The following is a 24,341-nucleotide window of genomic DNA, read 5'->3' as shown; positions in this document are numbered from 1 at the left end:
ATGAATACCCAGGACTGATCTCCTTTAGGATGGATTGGTTGGATCTCCTTGCAGTCCAAGGGACTCTCAAGAGTCTTCTCCAACACCACAGTTCAAAAGCATCAATTCTTCAGCACTCAGCTTTCTTTATAGTCCAACTCTCACATCCATACATGACCACTGGAAAAACCATAGCCTTGACTGGACGGACCTTTGTTGGCAAACTAATGTTTCTGCTTTTTAATATGCTATCTAGGTTTGTCAGGAAGTTTAAATGTTATCCTGCAAATAGTGATGATCTGCTGAGAGGGTTTTAATCAGGTAAACTGCTGCTTTCTTTTATTTTCATGGAAATATCCAGAACTTCTATTATTGCACTCTGGTACTATAAATACAAGTAGGATTATGCAATTTATATAGGATTATATAGTTTATGAAATGTTGCTTGCTGTTGGGATGTGAAAGTCTGGTTCCATCTAGCTCCAGGTCTCCCTTTTTGCTTGTGTATGCAAAGCACACCCACATGCGTGCATGTGGATATACCTATGTGAGTGAGGGTGGGGATGGGGCTGGAGATACTACTCCTGGACACCCACCAGCCAACAGCGCCTGCTTAGACAGCTAACTTCCTTGAAGTCTACCAGCCCTTTTAAGCTGGGGTTCCCCCATAACATTAATCCTTAATGCCTTAAGGCATCTGATGTATTTTTAATAAATCAACTTCTCTCTTATGTATCTAGAATGGAACTAGCTATGGACTTGGAGTATTCTTGGGCTTCCCTGGTGGCTCAGCTGGTAAAGAATCCGCCTGCAATGTGGGAGACCTAGGTTGGGAACATCCCCTGGAGAAGGGAATGGCTACCCACTCCAGTATTCTGGCCTAGAGAATTCCATGGACTGTATAGTCAATGGGGTCGCAAAGAGTTGGACACGACTGAGTGACTTTCACTTCATGGACTTGGAAGAACTGAGAAATGTCACTCACATCACTTTCTGTGGGGCTTAGTTCTTCATTCTCTTCCAGTTAATGAAGACTGGAGACAGGGAGACAAGTTAAGATGGCACTTCAGTGGCCCAGGTGTTGAATGTGTCGTCTTTGTGTGGTTCACAACAGAAAAGTGGGCCCCCAGGAACAATGTCTGTTCTGTGCAACTGTGTCCTCAGTTATAATGGACTTTAAGGGAAGACATCTCACAAAGATTGGGGAATCCTCTGAGCTGATTCAGCAGAACTTGAAAGCAATGCTGTTGACTTCTTGGTGTTGTCTTCCTTTCTGCCTTCTGAAAGCTGGATCATTAATTTCTTTTAAAATTTCAATGTTAACATATTTATTTCATCACAAATAATAAAATGAAAAAATAAATTACAAGGTAAATCCTCCCTCCATACATACACTCTGTCCATTATTTATAAAATGTGACCTATGTAAAAGTATATAGAAGTATATACATATATAGGGGCCATTTACTGTTTTATAATATGGGTCAGAGTTTTTTTGGTTTGGTTTTGATTTGATTTTGGTCAAAAAATGTATTGTGGTTATCTTTCCATATCAATTGGTACAGAACTTTTAACACTTTTTAATGGTTTCATAACATTCCATTACATAGGTAAAATATAATTTATTGATTGTTAATTTCTTCTTGGGCTTCAATTAGAAGCATTCCTAAAAACCTAATTAAGTTTTACTAAGTAAATAGTAGAAGGGCTATGTAGATCTGTGAAGCATAAAGATGAAGAGTCCAGAAATAAACCCTCATCTTTATGATCAATTAATTTTCAACAATGATGCCAAGACAATTCAGTGGGGGAAAAGATCAGTCTTTTCAACAAATGGTTCTGTGATAAATGATTATCTATATGCAAAAGAATGAAATTGCATGCCTCCCTCCAACCATATAGAAAAATCAACTCATATTGATCAAAGACCTATATATAAGCATTAAAACTATAGAACTCTTATAAGTAAACTTGGATGTAAATATTCATACATAGTTTTGAATGAGTTTCTTAAACATAATATCAAAAGCACAGGCAAGAAAAGAAAAAAACTAGACATCATTAAAATTAAAAACATTTGTGCTTCAAAAGGCACCACCAAAAAAGTGAAAAGACAACCTACAGAATGAAAATTTTTGGTAAATCATATCCAATAAAGTACTTGCATCTAGAATATATGGAAAAACTCATACAACCCAATAATAAAAAGATGACTCAATTAAAAATGGGCAAAAAATTTGAGTAGACATTCCCCATTTGTATATGAAGATGCACAAATAGCCAAGAAGCATATAAAAAGATGCTCAACATCATTAATTCTCAGGGAAATACAAATCAAATCAACAATGATATTCACTTCGTACCCACCAAGATGATATAATCAAGAAGACAACTAATAACAGTTGTTGGCTAGGAGGTAGAAAGGTTGGAACTCTCTACATTGTTCACAGTAAGAACATACTATGATGTAGGCGCTTTGGAAAACGACCTGACAGTTCTGCAAAAGGGTAAACTTAGAGCTACCTACCTCAGGACCCTGAAATTCTCCTTTTAGACATATACCCAAGAGAAATGAAAAAGTATGTCCATACAGAAAATTGTGCGTGAATAGTCATAGCAGAATAATTCATAATAGCCAAAAATCAATAGTGCAAATAGCCATCAACTGAAAAATAGACAAATAAAATGTAGTATATCTATACAATGCAGAATTACTTGAAAATAAAAAGTTTCAATACTGATACATGCTGCTGCTGCTGCTGCTGCTAAGTCACTTCAGTTGTGTCTGACTCTGTGTGACCCCATAGACGGCAGCCCACCAGGCTCCGCTGTCCCTGGGATTCTGCAGGCTAGAACACGAGTGGGTTTCCACAACATGGATAAACTTTGAAAACATTATGCTGAGTAAAAGAAACCAGTCACAGAAGATCTCATATTCTGAGGTTCCATTTATATTGAAAGTTCAGATCAGGCAAATCTATAGAGACAGGAAGTAGCTTAGTGGTTGCCCTGGGCTGGAGGGAAGGAGGGAAGGGTTGTTGAGGAAAGCTGGGAGGTGACTGCCAATGAATTTCTTTCTGGAATGATGAAACTGTTTCAAAATTGACTGTGGTGATGCTTGCATATATCTGTGAATATCTTAAAAATCATTTGGTTTACATGGGTGAATGTGATGAAATGTGAATTATATCTCATAAAGGTGTTATTTAAAAGTCTATGGAGAGGTGGGTAACAAGATGATTTTGTGAACTCCTCAGCAAGTCTGGGGTTCAGCAGAGACTCTACTGGGACTCAAGGCTCAGGCTCACAGGTTTAAGGACCTAAGGTGTGGTAGCGGGCACGACACTGCAGCCCCAGGTGACCCCTCTGGGATTTGCTCTAGCAGCCTATGTGGGCCCAGCTGTGCTTGTCCTCAGATCCCAGGGCCCCTGATCTCCAGGGAAGAGATCAAACCTGAGCCCCAGGTGTTAGGAGAATTCCTGGATTCAGCATCTGGTGACGTTTCATTTGGCCTTTGACCTCAGCAGCTGGAGCCTAACATTCTTTGTGCAGAAAATGAATCCGTGCCTCTAGGTTTGCTGTGATGATCAGGGCAGAATACTGTTGCCATCTGAGGCCAGCCCTGTCTGCCATTAATCAGAATAACTCAGAATACCGAAGATAGAGCTCTGTAAGGCCTACCCTGTCAAATTAATGAATGGGAGGAATAAAAACCATGTTTCCAGACCTGGTGTGAGTAGTTTGAAAACTCAGTCATGCCATTCAGACCATGTAATTCACCATTAATATTCCGAAGGAGAGATCTCCAAAATGGAAGGTGTCCCCCTCAAAGTGAGGCAGGAAGATTTACTGCGATACAACAACATCATATGAGAATTTCTATGCTTTTTTTATTTTAATTGATTTATTTATCTGGATGTCTTGGGTGTTTTTGTGCAGGCTTTTCTTGTGACAAGTGGGGGCTACTCTCTAGTTGTGGTGCACAGGCTTCTCATTTCTGTGACTTCTCTTGCTGCAGAGCTCAGGCTTCAGTAGTTATGACACGAGGGCTCAGTAGTCGGTTCTCAGGCTCTAGAGCACAGGCTCGGTTGTGGTGCATGGGCTTAGTTGCTCTGCCGTATGTGGCACCTTCCCAGATCAGGGATGGAACCCACCTCTTCTGCTTTGGCGGGCAGATACTTTACACTGAGCCCCCAGGGAAGCCCTGTGCATTCTTTATTTCATCTTTTTTAAGTTTCTATTTTTGTTTTTAAATATACATAATATTTTAGGGAAAATGTACACATATATTACTTATACATGGATAAATTAATGTAAGTGAAGGTACTCAAAAGCTTTTTACTGATGGTTGTACACAATTTTTCAAAAAAAGTTTAGAGACTGTTGCTCTAAAGGATGTTTTGGCTTTCTGCTAGATGGAGGAATAAAGATAGACTTAAACAATATGTTGATTCACATTTGAGACCTAGCCCCCAGAGAAAAACGAGGTTTGCAAAGATTTATTTTTCAATATAAATCCATCATACCAGAATTCAGATCTCTAGAGTTGAAACTGTCTTCCCACAGTGAATGAGAGTAAACCTCATGTGGCTGGCCCTGCTTGGGATCCTAAGCCTTTTGTCCCTCTTTTTCACTAATCAGGCAATTAGGCCTGCAATGATAGATTCACCATTGCCCTAACCTGAAAGATCTACCCTGAATTTTTTTTTAATATTTATTTATTTGGGTGCACCAGGTCTTAGTAGCAGCATGTGGGATCTAGTTCCCTGACCAGGGATTGAACCCCAACCCCCTGCATTGGGAGCTCAGAGTCTTAGCCACTGGACCACCAGGGAAGTTCCAGCATCTACTCTGACTTTGAACTTAAGGATTTAAAATGCTCAAGAACTATGTCCTTAGCCAAAGTTATCAGCTTGCCTTCATCACTGGTCTAACTTCAGGCCACTCTTCCCATTCTGAGACCTGAGCTTGTGTTTTGATCCTGAGACCCATTGCAGTCAACACTCTGGTTCTGGTCATTGAATCGAATCTTGTACCCTGTGTTTAAGTCTAAATCTGAAAACCCACCTACTACTCTGTCCTACAAATGTGGGAACTGCAAAGGCCTCACGAGTCTCCAGGCAAATGATTAGGGCCTGGGTACCTGCTGACTTAGGTTTCAATGTTTTGGATTCCTGGAATGTTTTACATGTAAGTGACAAAATGAAGCTGTGTGTAACTATCTCCAAGTATTCTCATAACTGGTTTTTAGTACCGGTAATCAGAAGGACTGTTCTTGATCAGCATTTGAAGGTTCTCCTTAAGTAAACAAAGCTCAGCTTTCTAAGAATGTAAAGCTGCTGGCCAGCACCAGTTCCTTTCTAATTTAAAGCAAAATCAAAGAGTATACAATCTCCAAGTGTATACAATCTGGAGACCATGCTGCTGCTGCTAAGTTGCTTCAGTCATGTCTGACTCTGTGGGACCACATAGACGGCAGCCCACCAGGCTCCCCCATCCCTGGGATTCTCCAGGCAAGAACACTGGAGTGGGTTGCCATTTCCTTCTCCAATGCATGAAAGTGAAAAGTGAAAGTGAAGTCACTCAGTCATATCTGATTCTTAGCAACCCCATGGACTGCAGCCCACCAGGCTCCCCCATCCATAGGATTTTCCAGGCAAGAGTACTGGAGTGGGGTGCCATTGGCTCCATAGATAGCGCCAATTTGCTAAGCCCCCTTGGAGAACTGGGTGCTGCTTACAATGGTGAGGAATTTACCATGGTCAGCCCAGTCCCTGAAGCTTATTTGCACACTTGCAGATAAGCTCTCTGCTTCTCTATCTCCAATCCTTCTTAGGTTGATGCTTATAAAATGCATCTATGAATTTAATTAGCTCCGATTTCCATTAGCAATGTCTTTTTCTGCTTCTTAACTATGTTCACTTTTCATATGCTCTCCAGATTGAAAAAAGAAAAATTAACTGTAGGAAATAGACCCATGAGTTACCATAAAGTGTTCTGAGGAGAATTTAGATCTGTCTCACTTGTATGTCAGGGTTCTTTTCTTACCTTCTTCATAGACCTGAGCACATGCCCATTCATTAGATTTCATGGCTGACTAAGAGAACTGGATTTTATTCCAGTTCAGGCGGGGTCTTGTTGATTTAGATCCATTATAGCTTAACTAATTACACCCATCAGAGAGGCAGGTTTGATCACTGATGACCTAATAGCCAAACAACTCCTGGAGGTGTACCTAGGAGTGACTACACCTTGCAGAGTTGTTTGAACTTTTCAGTTACTTCATATCTTACATTGTTACAGTGTTCTACCTCACAGGAGGACTGTGGGAGTAAAGAGTGTTAAAATTATTACAAAACGTTCTTATTTCCCAGATGTCATAATAGCTAAAACCCAACACATTAAGTTCTCCAGATTTTTTGTAAGAATTTTTCATACGAATATATGTATTTTCATCTGACTGTATAGGATGAGAGTCCTTTTTGATGTCTAACTTAAATTTTTCTTCAATAGTCCATCAGCTTTGCTGTCTCAAACTAAGATCATGGCATCCAGTCCCATCACTTCATGGCAGATAGATGGGGAAACAGTGGAAACAGTGGCTGACTTTAGTTTTCTGGGCTCCAAAATCACTGCAGATGGTGATTGCAGCCATGAAATTAAAAGATGCTTACTCCTTGGAAGGAAAGTTCTGACCAACCTAGATAGCATATTCAAAAGCAGAGACATTACTTTGCCAACAAAGGTTCGTCTAGTCAAGGCTATGGTTTTTCCAGTGGTCATGTATGGATGTGAGAGTTGGACTATAAAGAAAGCTGAGTGCGGAATAATTGATGCTTTTGAACTGTGGTGTTGGAGAAGACTCTTGAGAGTCCCTTAGACTGTAAGGAGATCCAACCAGTCCATCCTAAAGGAGATCAGTCCTGGGTGCTCATTGGAAGTACTGATGTTGAAGCTGAAACTCCAGTACTTTGGCCACCTGATGTGAAGAGCTGACTCATTGGAAAAGACCCTGATGCTGGGAAGGATTGAGGGCTGGAGGAGAAGGGGACGACAGAAGATGAGATGGTTGGATGGCATCATCGAGTTGATGGACATGGGTTTGGGTGGACTCCGGGAGTTGGTGATGGACGGGGAGGCCTGGCGTGCTGCGGTTCCTTGGACTTGACTGAGCGACTGAACTGAACTGAACTTGTTTTCTCTAGGGGCTCTCACCATCACTAAGACTAGACCTTTCAGCAGATGGAAGCTAACTGTGACTCTCTCCAAAGTTTACCCAATAAGTAACATTCAGATAAGAAAGAGGTCCTTTAAAAGAAACAATGTTTGATATTTTGTTTATTAATAGCACCTCACCTTTCAGAGTGTAAACCATATATTGACTTCGAGTTTTTATGAATTGCCTTCAGTAAGCAGTAAAACTCATAAGGAAGCAAATGGAGAGATTTGAAGTTCTGAGACGAGAAAGCAGAGCAAAACCAATTCAGGAGGGAAAAACAGTCTCTGATACCTGGAGTTGAATTACCTGGCAGCTTGCATTCTAGCTGTGGAAACCAGGGGAAGGTGTATGAGTCCTCCGAACTTCATTCCCTTGTCTGTAAGATGGATGTATGTGTTAGGTTAATCTGCTGTAGCAAAGAGACTTAAAAATGCATCCCCCTAAAGAATCTAGAAGCTCATTTCTAGCACATGTAATAATTTCTGAGTGAATAATCAGGTTGGCTGGGCAGTTCTGCTGCTGAACAATCACTTAAGGATCCAATATCACCTTGAAATCCACATGTAACCCCATAAAAGTGTCTGCAAAAATGCATTCTTCATTCTTCTGGGGCATGTGGCTGCCCACTTATGCTTTGCCCCCTACTTTGTGACATGAAGTGGCGAGGGATTTCAGAATGCATCTTGAAAACATAAACTGTGAGGCAAAATGTGATGAATTTGATTTGTTGTTGAATCGCTCAGTTGTGTCCAACTCTTTTGTGACCCCATGGACTGTAGCCCGCCCAGGTTTCTCTGTGGGATTTCCTGGGCATGAATACTGGAGTGGGTAGCCATTCCCTTCTCCAGGGGATCTTCCCCACCCAGGGATCGAACCTGGGTCTCCTGCATTGGCAGGAGGATTCTTTACCACTGAGCCACCTAAAAATTAAACATTATTGTACCCATGCTATAAGAAACCCAGGTCCTATGGAGGGACCATGGTAGATGCTCTGATTGACAGACTCAGCTGGGCTCTGACTCAAGACTCAGCCGAAACTGCCATCGTCCCATCCCAGATGGAGAAATGGAAGTGAAGAGGCCATCATGAAGTGGCTCCTCCAGCCCCAGTGACTCAGCTAATGCTACAGAGATACATACTAACCACTCAGCTGAGCCCTTTCTGAATTCCTGACCTGCAAAATGCAAGAAAGACAAAAAGGTGATTAAGTCCAAAGTACTGGAAGAGAATTGAAGACAAAACCTGAGTCAAAAACATAGATCTGAGACTTACAAGCATACACGTGGTGATTGAAAGCCCTGGAAATAGAAAATATCCCTAAAAATGGAGAGTAATAACAAGTAGGAGTCAGATGCTAACCCTTGTGTGTGATCTGAGGAGGAGGAATCGACAGAGGAGACTGGAGAGAAAGGAATATGGAAGAGGACATAGAAAACAATTTTGCTTTGTCAATTTGTTCAGTCGCTCAGTCGTTGTCTGAGTCTTTGCGACCCCACGGACTGCAGCACGTCAGCCTTCCCTGTCCCTCACCATCTCCCAGAGTTCGCCCAAACTCATGTCCGTTTTTACTGTTTAATAGTTTAACTCTCAAAGGGTTACCTGAAACTCTGTAAGTGAACTCAGAGCAACACATTCATTCCGATAATACGCCTGTAGAACCCGTATGAGGCAGGGGAGAGAGAATAACTGTCTCCCTATTGAATAACTAACTGGAAGGAAGAAGTTGCCTATGGATGAAAATACAGAACTCTTCCAGAGGAGGAGAAAGAGGTCAGAGGAGTTCACATCCCTTTCTGTTAGTTTATAGAGAGCCACAGAGAGCCTAGGTGAAGTGCTTGCAGAGCAGTGTTACTCAAAGTGTGGTTCTCCCAGTGGCAGAACTGCTACCAGCCCACCCAAGATAGCTCTAGAAATGGACAGGAAGCATTTAGAAACTTGTCGGGCTTTAGTATTGCTGTGAAATGCAAATGTTTGGTCACCAGACTCGTCTTACTGAGCAGGGCGTGGCCCAGTTGGGATGTTGTCAAACTCCTTTTGCGAGTGGGATCCGGCGTGAGCTGGCGGCTGATTTGTGGGGTAGGTCCCCATTTGTTGTCGTCGTTTAGTTGCTCAGTTGTGTCCAACTCTTTTGTGACACCACAGACTGTAGCCCACCAGGCTCCCCTGTCCGTGGGATTCTCCAGGCAAGAATACTGCAGTGGGTTGCCATTTCCTCCTCCAGGGGGTCTTCCTGACCCAGGGCTCAAACCCACGTCTCCTGCATTGGCAGACGACTCTTTACCACTGAGCCACCTGGGAAGCCCGGTCAACTTAGTTAACAGAGAAGAAACAAATACATTTGTCGTGTTAAACATGGGTACAATGGTATTCATTGAAAGTATGCATTTAATAACTGATATTTAGGGACAAAATTAAGTAATGGAAGGAATTCTTGGGGAGACAGAATTGAGAACCTCCCCTAGTTCAACCTCTCCTTAAAGTGGTATCATTACCTTGAAGTGATACTATTCATTGAAAGGTTAATTTGTGTCCTATTTTCCTTGGATTCTAACCTTCTCTTTTGATTCTAGAAGATGGCTGGGGCCTTATATTCTTGTATTTCGAGACCCAAAGCACAGGTGTCTTAGACACAACTCCTCTAAAACCACTACCTTCCTGGCATTTGCTCTTAAAAGCCTAAAGTATCTTCCTGGAGAGGGAGGAGAGGAGCGAATGCCTTTGTGGAAGTAAGTGGTAGAAGCTGTGCTAACAGGGTGGGGAGAAGGCTTCTCCTGAGCCTGGAAAGTGGATGGGGTGCAGTAATGATGGCCTGAACCTCCATCCTTTGCAGCATCACGAGGGGGTGACCAGGCTTTCAAAGGGTGGGAACAGCAACGTTGGGTGGGCACCCTACATGGCGGCTCCCATACCCAGCCAGCACCCTCTGCTGGTTTGGCTGAGAAGGAGCAGAGTGACCCGTCTTCAAAAGGCTTGGACAAAGGACAGACCACCAATGCAACTCTTGGACTAAACACAGAAGGCCCTTTCTCCGGTGTTGGTTGGGGACAGAGGAGCCTATTAACAAGACTGAGACTAAATTTCCTCCCTCCCAGATAGGGTCAAGGTCAGAGTAAACTTGGCTTTAGAAAAACAAAAGATTAGTATCTAGTGCACCCCAGGTTATGGAGTCAATTGGTATCTGCTTCTTCATCATTATACAGATGACGCACTAAGCTTTGAGATTAGTGATTTAACGATTTCTCCAAGGTCAGGTAATGGCAAGGCTGTTGGATTTTTCTATTGCATGCTACCTTATTGTATCTGCTTAAGAATAAGAGAAAACAGATCCAATCACAAAGCCATTTAGTAGTAATAGTGATAACCAGCAATACCACTGTGCTGGGAGTTGACATTTATCATTTAATGTAATTCTCATAACCCTAGGATATCATTATGATTCCACCTTATAAAAAATGGAAGCTTGGGGACTTTAGCTTATAGGCTATACATCTTGGAAAGGTTGGACCAGGGTTTAAACCAGGCAGTCTGATTCCAGGGCCTGCCCACCTAACCCCCACAATATTCCTGCAGCCGACCCACAAAACCAGGCTTCCAGGAATGAGGGCAAAAGACTTGCCATCTGTTTTCTATTCAACCAACCTGATTTATCTTAGGCTCAAGGCATTGAGAATGCACTAATATGAAATCCTATGTTAGTCGTCTGTTTCAATTAGGGGGAAAGGGGAGCTTTGTACCAGTGATGCCCTTTATTTTTAATGTGGAATTCTTTTAGCCTCGCAGTGAACTGTGCCCAGACCCCAGTTCTGCCATTTCACTCTTTCCCTCCAGAAAGTTTTCCGGCCGAGTGGGGATTTAAGCAACTGCAAACCTCCAAGAAAGTCACACAGCTGAGGCACTCTGCAAATAGAACCATATTATTTTACTGTAGGTTTGGCAAATGCTCTCAGAGTCAATATGTTCCTTGTCTGGTTTCCAGCAGCAGTGCTTTTTGCCAGTGGGTCACCTATGTGCCTCGTCTACCTTTGAGTAAGAAATAAAATTCTTCGAACAAACTGGCTTTGATTTTTCTCCTTCTCTCAGAAATCTAATTCCTCACGACCACATCACTGAGCAATTCCACATGGTTGTAATTAAGACCACATTTCCCATGCTTGGCTTTCTGGTCTCTGATAAAATGGCATGAATGGAGTATTCAGGTTCGAAACTCCCTGGACACACGGCCCGTGTGTCCTGCTGTACTGCTGGCCTCTCGTGTTGCCACTCTTTCGGGTTAGGAGATGCTGTGAGCTGAATGTTTGTGTCCCCGCCAATTCCTCTGTTGAGATCCTAGTTCCCCAGTGTGCGGGTGTTAGGAGGTGGGCCTTTGGGAGGTGATGGGGTCATGAGGGCGCCACCCTCACAAATGGAATTAGTGCCCTTATAAGAAAAGACCCGAGAGTTATCTCCTTCTCTTTCTGCCAAGCAAGGACCCTGGAGAAAGCAATCATCTGCAACTCGCAAGCAAGTCTTCACTGGAACCCAACCATGCTTGGCACCCTGACCCCAAAACTGTAAGAAATAAAACCACTCAGCCCAGACTCACACTTATGCAAAACGCTATGAATATTTTATATTTCTAATTTTATGAGAGAATAAAAATACATGTTAAGTAAGAGGAGCTAATTCCCTTCCATTGTGACCTGCATTTGTACCTTGCATTGCCCACGTGGTTTCTTCATCTAGAAAAGTGAAGTCTGGTGCCCTCTTGTGGCCTTTCATTTTGTTGTGCTAGGAAATTTTTATTCCACTAAATGGGCAATGGCACCCCACTCCAGTACTCTTGCCTGGAAAATCCCATGGACGGAGGAGCCTGGTAGGCTGCAGTCCATGGGGTCGCTAAGAGTCGGACATGACTGAGCGACTTCACTTTCACTTTTCACTTTCATGCATTGGAGAAGGAAACGGCAACCCACTCCAGTGTTCTTGCCTGGAGAATCCCAGGGACGGGGGAGCCTGGTGGGCTGCCATCTATGGGGTCGCACAGAGTTGGACACGACTGAATCGACTTAGCAACAGCAACAGCAAATCGCATCTGGCGTCTCTCTGGAGGAAGATGGCTTCCTTGAGCAAGAATCATTGCTTCTACTGCTAGCCGTGTCTCTCAACAACTTCAGATTGGCATATGCTACCCACCAAAGATGTAGTAATACTGGTTGGGACTTTTCTGTTAGTAGCCAAGGGCTCCAAAATCACTGCAGATGGTGACTGCAGCCATGAAATTCAAAGACGCTTGCTCCTTGGAAGAAAAGCTGCAACCAACCTAGGCAGCATATTAAAAAGCAGAGACATTACTTTGCCAACAAAGGTCTGTCTAGTCAAGGCTTTTGACTAGATGATTTTTCCAGCGATCATGTATGGATGTGAGAGTTGGACTATGAAGAAATCTGAGCACTGAAGAATTGATGCTTTTTAACCGTGGTGTTGGAGAAGACTCTTGAGAGTCCCTTGGACTGCAAGGAGATCCAACTAGTCCATCCTAAAGGAGAACAGTCCTGGGTGTTCATTGGAAGGACTGATGCTGAAGCTGAAGCTCCAATATTTTGGCCACCTGATGCAAAGAGCTGACTCATTTGAAAAGGCCCTGATGCTGGGAAAGATTGAGGGCAGGAGGAGAAGGGGACGACAGAAGATGAGATGGTTGGATGGCATCATTGGCTCAATGGACATGAGTTTGAGTAAACTCCGGGAGATGCTGAAGGACAGGGAAGCATGGTGTGCTGCAGTCTATGGGGTTGCAAAGAGTTAGACATGACTGAGTGACTGAACGGACAACAACAGCTAGAGCAGATACTTTGAGGTCCTAGGGAGTTTCTTTTCTTTTTTTTTTTTTTTTAGTTCTACCAGTTTGCTACCAACCCTCATCCTCCACCCTCATGCACACATGCTCAGTCATATAACCCCATGGACTGTAGCCTGCCAGGTTCCTCTGTCCATGGACTTTTCCAGGCAAGAATACTGGAGTGGGTTGCCATTTCCTTCTCCAAGGGAGTTTCTGTAAAGAAAGAGAATGTACTGGTAGGGAGAGACCAATTGGCTAGGTGGCGGTGGTCAGGCTCTCTCACCCCACTCCACTCACATCCTACAGCTGGGGTCATTTGCGGCATTGTGCATGCGAATCCTGGTGTGGTCCCATGTAAGCACCACCAGAAAATCTCCTGTAGGAGGTCAAGTCTTGTAGTCATTGTTGTTAACCATTAGAGAGTAAAGCATCTCTGTCTTGCTATGATAAATAAAGAATGTCTGCAGTTCCTACAGCTCCTCGCATCTTCTTCCAGCTTCCCCTGCTCTCGCCTTGCCTGCCCTGGGTTCAGCGAATGGTGAGATACAGTGAGACACAGTGAGACAGTACTTAAATGAGATGATTCCAAAATTCTGACAGGTCAAGCCTTCAGTGATGGCCAGCAACCACTGTGCTGCTGTGCTATGTTTATCTGAGTCCTTCTTTAAGGGTTGTTGTCCTTCAGTGCAGACTTTATGTCTTGAGATGAGGCATCTGCTCATGCCCATTTACCCAGTGTTTAGCACAGAGATGCAATTAATGTTGGTTGAATTACTGTAAATTGAAGATCAAGGCAGAAAGTTCTAATGGAAGCAAAAAACAGGCAAAAACTAATAGTTGTCCCGGTGTGATGTGTGCAATTCAATTGTGTCCAACTCTTTGCAACCCTATGGACTGGCGCTGACCAGGCTCCTCTGTCCATGGGAGTCCCCAGGCAAGAATACTGGAGGGGGTTGCCATTCCCTTCTCCAGGGTATCTTCCTGACCCAGAGATCAAACCCATGTCTCGGGTCTTCAACATCGGCAGGCTGATTCTTTACCACTGTGCCACCTGGGCTTCTCTGTATTTGTCTCCAAGGGCTTCCCAGTTCCCCTTCCTTTTGATCTCACTAACCCAGCTGTTGGTAGAGACTCTAAAAAGGCAGCATCACTTGCCGGCAGATCCCCTTGGCCTCACAAGGGAGGAAAATGTCCATTTTCCATCGCCTCTCTCTGCACTTTGGAAAGCATTGAGTCAAGCCAAACTCTTGAGGCAAATAAAGGTTAAAGAGAGCTAGTAAGCACTGTGTTTTTCCTGTAATACTAATATGTGAGGAGGGCAGGACTTGAAGCACTGGTAAAGAACACAGGCTCAGAGGTTGTGCTTGACCTACGTCATGTGGCTTTTGAGTGATGGAGCCAGGACCGGAACGTGGGCCCCGGATGCCCAATTCCCCACTCAATTCGCTGTGTCGTGCAGGGCCTCCTCCTGGCAGGGGGGCTCTACTACTGATCTGGAAATTTCGACTGTCTGTGTACCACAGACACACAATAGCTCAGTAAACATTAAGATACTGTTAGATACCACAGGCAACTCTCACTGCCCAGGCAGTCCCACCCCCAACTAAAGTAAACGAAACAGCCCCACCAAGGAAGAGCACATTCCCAGAGGATCAGCAGAATATCAGGAATATGATGGAGGAATCTAGGCTCCCTGGGCCTGCATTTGGATCTGTGCTTTGCCATTTACCTGTTTGTGGGCCTTGGCAATTGATTCTTCTCTGCCTTCACTTCTTCATACATAAAATAAATTAAAAACTGTGTGTGTGGAGAGAGTTTGGTGAGTTCTGGTATGTAGTCAAGTATATGATCAATTTTAGCTATTATTGCTATTATTTAAAGAATTGACTTTTTTTTTTCCAGACTGTCCACATTGCTGAAACTCACTGCGCAATTTAAAATGTTTCTTTGTATTGGCTATAGTCTTTGATGGGTGATTTCTTTAAAGAAAGCATATTTGAGCACACAGGCGTGTGTGCACACACACAGTTATTTTACCTACTGTGCTATATACAGCAGCAGAACCATCTGGTCCCTCTCTTTCTCTGTCTCTCTCTTTTGATTTCAAAGTTAAGAAACAGTTTCAATACCATCATTTCATGTAGGGTAAGCCCTTCTGTACTCTTCCGTCCGTCCTGTTTCCAAGGTTCAGGAGCTTAAGGTAAGACACTCTTTAAAGAACTGGCTAAGACTCTTTCAATACAGAAAAAGAAAGCCTTGCCTATTTGCCTCCCAGAGGCAGCTGTTCTCTATTCAGACTCACCCCCAAAGGGAAGTTGGGTCTTGGGGCATTATTTGATTATTTTTATTTCCCTGAAAATGGCTCCATCGCTGTGACCTGTCGTCTCCTTTAATACCGATTCGTGATACAAATGGCCCTTGATGAATCACAGAACTAATAGTGCCTTCTGGCCAGCTGACTTCTGTATCCAAAAACGCCCGCTAGCAATCACAGCTCCCTGACCTCCCGGAGTCTCCCTTTCACTGTTGGATGCAGCAGACCTCCTTTATCTTAACACACGCAATCTCCCATCAGACATTGGTTCCATCAGACAGTGTGCGTTTTCGCCCCAGAAAGTGAAAAGAATGTCTCTCTCCCAGAGCACGGGATTAAATCTTTTATCTGGAAGAAGTCAACAAATGGATTTGCGGTGAGATCTTTGAACTAAGTCTTAAGAACATCTACCCTTAAGACACCACTTTAAAGTGGAATGCTGCCGAAAGTTTCCTAGAAAAAAATGAAAAAATGAAGTGTGGGACTAAACAGACTTGACTGTTACCCATGACAACCTTGAATTTAATAAAACAGAGGAATCTCAAAACAGGCGCCTGTCAGTACCTAAGCACGTGACTCCTATAAGGAGCCCTAGAACTGTGACCCGAAGTGTGTAGACAGAAACTTGGGCTGATATTTCCTGACTTTGCACTCCAGTGTCCTGGTTAAACTGCAGCCCCACAATCTGGTAGACTTCTTCTCTTAAATTCAAACCACATGTAGTGACTTATTAAAGAAGCATTTGTCATAACATATCCGGGTAACTATTGGGCAAACGAGAAGGTTGGCAGCAGATCTCCTGATAGTTACTCCATCGTCTGGTAATGTAGGGTGGCTTTTGAAAGCACGGCCATTTGCCACTTCTTGAAATCCTCGATGTGAGCAGCTGCAGGGTGGATGAAGACTGAAAAAGTTGCTTTTCTCTTCCTGGGTGGGTGAAGAGGAGGGTGTGGAGGTCCAGGCAGGGCTGTGTCTGCTGCCTCTAAGAAAGATGGAGCCCAGCCAGGCCCCACGCTCTGCACCAGATTTACTGGAGCGATGGATGAAAACCCAGAAAGCTCATCCAGGCAAGTGTGCTGAAACTTCTGCCCTCTGCAGCTCTGAGAAGTATGTTGGAAGGCTGTTGGATTAATTGGGAGCCTGTTCTTGACTCTTAGTAACTTGTTTTGTTGTTGTTGTTCAGTCGCTACGTCATGTCCGACTCTGCGACTCCATGAACTGCAGCACGCCAGGCTCCTCTGTCCTTCACCGTCTCCCAGAGCTTGCTCAGATTCATGTCCATTGAGTTGGTGATGCTATCTAACCATCTCATCCTCTGCCACCCTCTTCTCCTTTCGCCTTCAATCTTTCCCAGCATCAGGGTCTTGTCTTCACATCAGGTGGCCAGAGTATTGGAGTTTCAGCTTCAGCATCAGTCCTTCCAATGAATATTCAGGGTTGATTTCCTTTAGGATTGACTGGTTTGATCCCCTTGCAGTCCACGGAACTCTCAAAGAATCTTCCCCAGCACGACAGTTTAAAAGCATCAGTTCTTTGGCACTCAACCTTCTTTTTTTTTTTTTTTTTTTTAATCCTTCTTTATAGACCAATTTCACATCTGTACATGACTATGGGAAAAACCATAGCTTTGACTATATGGACCTTTGTTGACAAAGTGATGCCTCTGCTTTTTAATACCCTGTCTAGGTTTGTCATAGCTTTCCTTCCAAGGAGCAAAAGCGTCTTTTAATTTCATTGGTACAGTCATTGTCCACAGTGATTATGGAGCCCAAGAAAAGAAAATCTGTCACTGCTTCCACTTTTTACCCTTCTGTTTGCCATGAAGTGATGGGACCGGATGCCATGATCTTAGCTTTTTATAAAATTTAATGTAGTCATTTACACATGATGAAAAATACCAAGTATCCCCTAAACACACTCACCCACATCCTCCTTGCTGATGTACAGCAGCCAGAAAATACAAAAGTGTTTACTGAGTCATTTGGATTTGCAGGTTTATTGGAAGTTCCACTGCTTTTCTTTGACTATTGTGGCTGCTCAAAATGATGGCAGAAAAATAGGCCTATATGTTGAAAGTCAGCAGGCCAGACCCTGGCCTCATCTATACAGCTACTGTTGTAGCCTCTCCCTGCATGTGTGGGGTGGCAGGAAGTGATCAGGGGAGCCTGGAAAGGGAAGCATTTGGAAGAGAATAACATTGTCAGACTCCCCAAATACTCTGGATAAGTCAGTATAGGACCAACTTATCTAGATAAGTTGCTATAGGACTGGTAAGTGCGTGGGGCTTTTAGAAACAACTTTATTGAAGTACTGACCTGGAGTAAGACATACATATTTAAAGCACATAGTTTAAAAGTTTTCCTGTATTTATCAAAATTCTGGTGGTACAGGGCTATCAGTCCTAATTTCATTTATTATTCAACTTTTACATTATGTACATCTGTCATCTTCTAGGCCAGTGATTTTCAAATGGGGTTTTATAAAAATATCGATATCTAAACTTGATCCCTTTCTTACTGAATCTCTTTTCTTGATATTCTTGGTATAATTCCTGATACATTAGGTCTCAGGATTATTATGTTATATCTCAAGACTTTTTTCATCTATAAAGAGTTATTCATATTTATAAAACAAATGAAGGAATCGCTCTTCTCTGAGAATAGACTTAATCATCCCCTGTAGAACTATTCTTGTTTAGAAACCGTTTTGGAATACAGGCATAGCTCACTTTATTGTGTATCACAGATATTGTGGTTTTTATAAATTAATGACTTGTGGTAATTGATGATTTGTGTTGTCAGATAATAGCATTTTTAGTAATGAAATATTTTTAATTAAGAAAAAATAAAGCATATAGATGGTTCTCACATATGTACACACACCCTAAAACCCTCACCTCAATGAAGCTAATGAGCACATCCATCACCCCCCAGATTTCCCTCTGCTTCTTTGTAACCCCTCCTCCCCACCCTCTCCTATCTGTCCTCCATAGAGACCCACGTAAACTAGTTTAGATTTTCTAGAGTTTTATATAAATGAAATCATACAGGTTTATATAAATAAAATCATAACTCTTTTTAAAATCTGGTTTCCTTATTTTGAGAATTGGCCTAATTATTTTGAGATTGAGACTCATTCTTGTTGAAGCATCTATCAGATAGCTCTCTGTCTTTCTCCAGCCCTCGCTCTCTCCCCTGCCTTCTGGTCCTGTCTGTCTTTCTTTTTGCTGAGTGGTCTTCCATTGTAGATATACCATGGATATCTGGATATATCTTTGGTGCTTTTTAAATGTTTTTTTTTTTTTAATGTTTATATCCCAGTTTGTTTTTATTTATTTTTGTTTTGCCACACTGCGCCACGTGCAGGATCTTTGTTCCCTAACCAGGGATTGAACCCAGGCCTCTGGAGTGGAAGCTTGGCGTCCTAACCACTGGATTGCCAGGAAAGTCCCTATCTCTGCTGAGCCATCCTCCTATTAGTGGACACTTGAGTTGTTTCCAGTTTGCAGTTAATACAAATAAAGCTGTTTTGAATATTCACATTCATGTTTTTGTGTGAACACACGCTTTCTTTTCTCTTGGGTAAATACTTAGGCTGGCTTATACGGGTATGTGTATATTTAACTTTTTCAAAAACTGCTATACTTAACTTTTTCAGAAACTGCTAAACTGTTTTACAAACCGATTGTACCATTTTTCCTTCCCACCAGCAGTGTCTGAGAATTCAAGTTCCTTCACATCCTTGCCAGCACTTCGTACAACAGGCTTTTTAACTTCCAGCCATTCTTATATGTGTTCTTCATGAACTCTGATGATCAAATGTTCTGATAACCTTCAGAAAACATCTGTGTTTTAACTGTGGACGTATAAACAAGACAACAGAGGGAGGAGACAAGGAATAGAGGCTGTTTTCAGAGACTTTGGGTTATAAGGGCATGCTCCAAGTCCATGCGAAAGTCCTGGATATACTCAAAATAGGTCCCCTCTCCATCTGCATTACAACGGTTTAAAGTTTATTATTTGCCCAGTTCACAGTATGGTAGTTAGGTGGGGACTTAGAGGGCAAAATACCTCTTTTTTAATTTTACCAAATCATAAGGCCACATTGCTTCTTGAACAGTATCTAAGTATGAAGGTTGGATAAAAAAATCAGCTGAAGTTCCTCACAGTCCTTTCACCAAGCTATAAATACATCCCATGTGTCCTCATCCTTTTCAACAGGGCACACCCACACAGATGACAAACACGGAGGCTGGACAGGAGAGACGAGACAGAACGAGAATCAGATGGGGTGCCCGACCGTCTGCCCCAGGTTGTGGGGACTGACCCAGTTTTAGCACAGAACATCTTGAGTCTGTGAGTGCGCGTGCCACTGCGGTCAGAGCGGAAGCGAGAACCAGATCAGTAAAGCCTGAGGGCTTGGGTGGAGGAAAGGCAAATCAGACAACCTCAGACTGGCTTAGGGAATGCTTCTCATTGCTCCCTACAAAGGGGAAGTGTCGCTTTCATAAATCACCAGTGAGCTATGTGTGGAAGAGCTGACTAATGAACTCCAGCTCTGCTTGTTCCTCAGGTCAGATGAATGATTTTCCTGGCTATTTAAACTGTGTGCCCTCCCTTTGGGCCAACAACATATAACTCACATTTCTTAAATGTGTATGTCACTCTATTTCCTTGTACCTGCAAGCAGCTTTGTGAGGAGAAAAAAAATCATATAGAACTGTGAGATAAGGGCATAATGTTTGAGTGGAGACAGGAGTAGAACTACCCTTACGGGTTAAATGGAATCAGAATGGGCACGAAGCTGTGATTCCACAGCTGCTACTTCGTTGGGCATCAGCTGTTTTCTTTTCGGCTTCTCCATACCTTAGGGTGAATGGTTACATAGTTAGGAGACACAATTATAGCTCCACCTATAAACTATAGAGACGGAGAAGGCAATGGCACCCCACTCCAGTACTCTTGCCTGGAAAATCCCATGGACGGAGGAGCCTGGTGGGCTGCAGTCCATGGGGTCGCGAAGAGTCGGACACGACTGAGTGACTTCACTTTCAGTTTTCACTTTCATGCATTGGAGAAGGAAATGGCAACCCACTCCAGTGTTCTTGCCTGGAGAATCCCAGGGACGGGGGAGCCTGGTGGGCTGCCGTCTATGGGGTCGCACAGAGTCGGACACGACTGACGCGACTTAGCAGCAGCAGCATAAACTATAGAGAATATAAAAGTTGCTTGAACTCCAGTTTGGAAAACCTCTGAGGAAGGACTCTGATTGGCCAAGCTTGGGATGCATGGCTTTGCGGCAGAAGATGGATGGGGCACTCTGACTGGGACCCTGTCCACAGGGTCAGGACTGGAACAGAGAGCCTGTGTGCGTGCTCAAGTCACTCAGTCGCATCCGACTGTGACCCCATGGATGGTAGCCCACCAGGCTCCTCTGTCCATGGGATTCTCCAGGCAAGAATACTGGAGTGGGTTGCCATGCCGTGCTCTAGCCATCACAATAGGTGTGTGTAATTTCCAGTTCCCACCTCTCTCCTTCCCCAGCTCAGTTGGCCAAGTGTCAGGAGACTCCACATCTCATCTCCTGAGCACTAAGTTTACATTCTGAAAATCTGCCAGCATTCATACATGTCCAGACCTATGCTTGCCTGTATAGACTGTTCTTACCACCAATAGCTCTACCTACTGGACCCTCAACTTCTCTGTGACCTTGGGTCTCCTGGCTGCACTGTGCCATCTGCTTGGCTTATCTTCAGTTTAGTTCAGTCACTCAGTCATGTCCAACTCTTTGTGACCCCATGAACCGCGGCACGCCAGGCCTTCCTGTCCATCACCAACTCCCAGAGTTCACCCAAACCCATGTCCATTGAGTCAGTGATGCCATCCAACCATCCCATCCTCTGTCGTCCCTTTCTCCTTGCCCTCAATCTTTCCCAGCATCAGAGTCTTTTCAAATGAGTCAGCTCTTCTCAGAGCTGCCTTATCTTAATCTCCCACCATTTGGCCAACCCTCCTCATTACAGCACCTGCCCTGGCTGCTTGTGGTCCCAGGACAGCCATGGAGAAGACAGCATCAAGGTCAATGTCACTCTCAGTTTCTAGTCCTAAATATGAAGGGCTTTCAGAGGTCTCCAAATGAGAGCTTCCCTCAGATGCAACCCAGAGTTTGCCAGTCACTGGATAGTCAATAGTGTTCAAATTTCATCCTTGTTGTTGTTCAGTCACTAAGTCGTGTCTGACTCTTTACGACCCTATGGACTATAGCAAGCCAGGCTGCCTGTCCATCACTACCTCCCGGAGTTTGCTCAAACTCATGTGCATTGACTCAGTGATGCCATCCAACCATCTCATCCTCTGTCGTCCCCTTCTGCTCCTGCTCAATCTTTCCCAGCATCAGGATCTTTTCCAATGAGTCGGTTCTTTGCATCAGGTGGCCTAAGTATTAGAGCTTCAACTTCAGCATCAGACCTTGTAATGAATATTCATAGTTGATTTCCTTTAGGGTTGACTGGTTTTATCTCCTTGCTGTCCAAGAGACTCTCAAGAGTCTTCTCCAGCACCACAGTTTGAAAGCATCAGTTCTTTGGTGCTCAGCCTTATTTATGGCCCAACTCTCACATCCATACATGATTACTAGAAAAACCATACTTTTAGCTATACAGACTTTTGTCAGAAAAGTGATGTCTTTGCTTTTTAATATGCTGTTTAGGTTTGTCATAACTTTCTTCCAAGGAGCAAGTATCCACAGGGATGATTAAAGTAGCCATTTGTTTCATATTCTTTTAAAAATTGTGAAATAAAACATGCACTCAGAAAAAAATGTATAAAGCACATATGTGGCATTTAATAATAATTATATAGTAAACACCCATATGGCTACCACCCAGATTAAAACCTAGAACATGACCAGCAATCAAGGAACCCACTGATGCTTCTGCCTAGTCACAACCTGTCCCTATCCCAAGTCCTACCAGGAACCACCCCCTGACTTTTCTATTTCTTCATTTTCCTTTATAGCTGTACCACTTATGTATATATCTCAAAAAACTGAAGTTTAGTTTTGTCTACTTTGAATGTCATATAAATTTAAACAAAACACATGTATTTTTCATGTCTACTTCTTTGATGGTAATTATCTTTTCCAAGACAGAAAAATTGTTGTCGTTCTTAAAACACATTCTCCTTTTTTGCCGTTCTGCCTGTAGTATCAGGATCTGATCTGGCAAGAAACACTATTGCTGATTTCACCATTCTGTCAGTCCAGGTTTACCTTGAAATGTGACTTGCAGTTTACAGGTGGAGTTGATTGCTATTTTCCAGATTGCTTGATAGTCACACAGACTCTAAATCCCCACTAGCTGCCTACTACCCATCCCTTCAACCAAACAAAGAACATTAGATGCTTTCTGGCTTTTTTTTTTTTTTGGCTACACCATGAGCCATGTGGGATCTTAGTTCCCCAATCAGGAATGGAACCTATGCCCTTTGCATTGGAAGCAGGGAGTCGACCACTGGACCACCTGGGAAGTCCCCTGTAAGCTGCTTTGTTATCTCTGCATCTTCGAATTTGGAATAGTGCCCAATGACTTGCATTGGTATCTAGTATGTAAATATACAGGGCTTCCCTGGTAGCTCAGATGGTAAAGAATCCATCTGCAATGCAGGAGACATGGATCTGATCCTTGGGTCAGGAAGATCCCTGGAGGAGGAAATAGCAATCCACTCCAGTATTCCTGCCTGGAGAATCCCATGGAGAGAGGAAGCTGGCAGGCTACAGTCCATGGGACAACAAGGAGTCAATACGACTGAGTGACTAAGCGTGCTACTGCTGCTGCTGCTGCTAAGTCGCTTCAGTCGTGTCTGACTCTGTGCGACCCCATAGATGGCAGCCCACCAGGCTCCCCTGTCCCTGGGATTCTCCAGGCAAGAATTCTGGAGTGGGTTGCCATTTCCTCCTCCAATGCATGAAAGTGAAAAGTCAAAGTGAAGTCACTCAGTCGTGTCCGACTTGTAGCGACCCCATGGACTGCAGCCTACCAGGTTCCTCCGTCCATGGGATTTTCCAGGCAAGAGTACTGGAGTAGGGTGCCATTGCCTCGCACACACATGTAAATATACAAGCTCTTATTCTATAGACAATGAAAGAGAATTCTTCAGGCCATTTTCCTGAGGTAGGAAAAGGATATTGATGAGTTGGCTAATCTTGGATTAATAACCACCAACCTGGAGCAACTAACAATCTTTTACGAAGAAAAGCTTTTCTCTAGGGCTTTAAAAGGGTACACACTAACACATTTTGAAGTACCCCAATTCTAGAGTATATTTGTATCGCTTAAAGAATATTGAGATTGTATAATTCTAGATTATAACAACTTTTTGAAAGTAGTGATGTGAGCGAGTGTTTGGTTCAAGCTGAAACTTTTGGGAAGCCTGCATGTGCAGCTATATTTATGTCACACAATTTTATCAATAGGACCCAAGTGTGTTCTCTGTTGCCATGAGTCATGAAAGTTTCGCCTCTTGTCGTTGCTCCAGACAGCTTTCTGTATCAGTGATGTCACTCAGAACTGACTTAAACTGAGTGTGGTCATTTTGAGGCAGAGAATGAAAAAAATAAAATGAAAAATTTAAAACCTCTTATATTGGCAATCAAGTCAGATACTTCCATTGTGGTTTGGAGAAACTGTTGCATAAATGCACCCACTGCTCCAAGCTCATTCATGCTCTGCACTGGGGCAGCCTGGGCCAGAGTGTGGTGGTTACAAAGGTCTGCATCAGCAGGTTCTATTTCTTACCCAAGCTCCCAGCTGCTGAGGTCTGAAGAAGGGTCTGACTGTGCAATCTTAGCAAAACACTCTTTTTTTTCCCTACTTCTTCTTCTAAATTTATTTGGCTGCACCAGGTCTCAGTTGCAGCACTCGGAATCTTCAGTTGCAGTATGCAAACCCTGAGTTGCAGCATGTGGGATCTAGTTCCCTGCCCAGGGATCGAACCCCAGCCCCCAGCATTGGG

At 43.4% G+C, this 24,341-nt stretch overlaps 1 long non-coding RNA gene across 4 annotated transcripts in view; it reads left to right on the top strand.

The window, feature by feature from the left end:
• Nucleotides 1-24,341, top strand: part of LOC129624334 (uncharacterized) — a 41,401-nt gene that overhangs the window by 3,469 nt on the left and 13,591 nt on the right. The gene's annotated exons all lie outside the window — the stretch shown is intronic.

The sequence above is a fragment of the Bubalus kerabau genome, chromosome 12, assembly GCF_029407905.1.
Source record: "Bubalus kerabau isolate K-KA32 ecotype Philippines breed swamp buffalo chromosome 12, PCC_UOA_SB_1v2, whole genome shotgun sequence".
NCBI lineage: Eukaryota > Metazoa > Chordata > Mammalia > Artiodactyla > Bovidae > Bubalus > Bubalus kerabau.
Note: the sequence above shows the minus strand (reverse complement) of the source record. Positions and strands in the feature narration are given on the sequence as shown.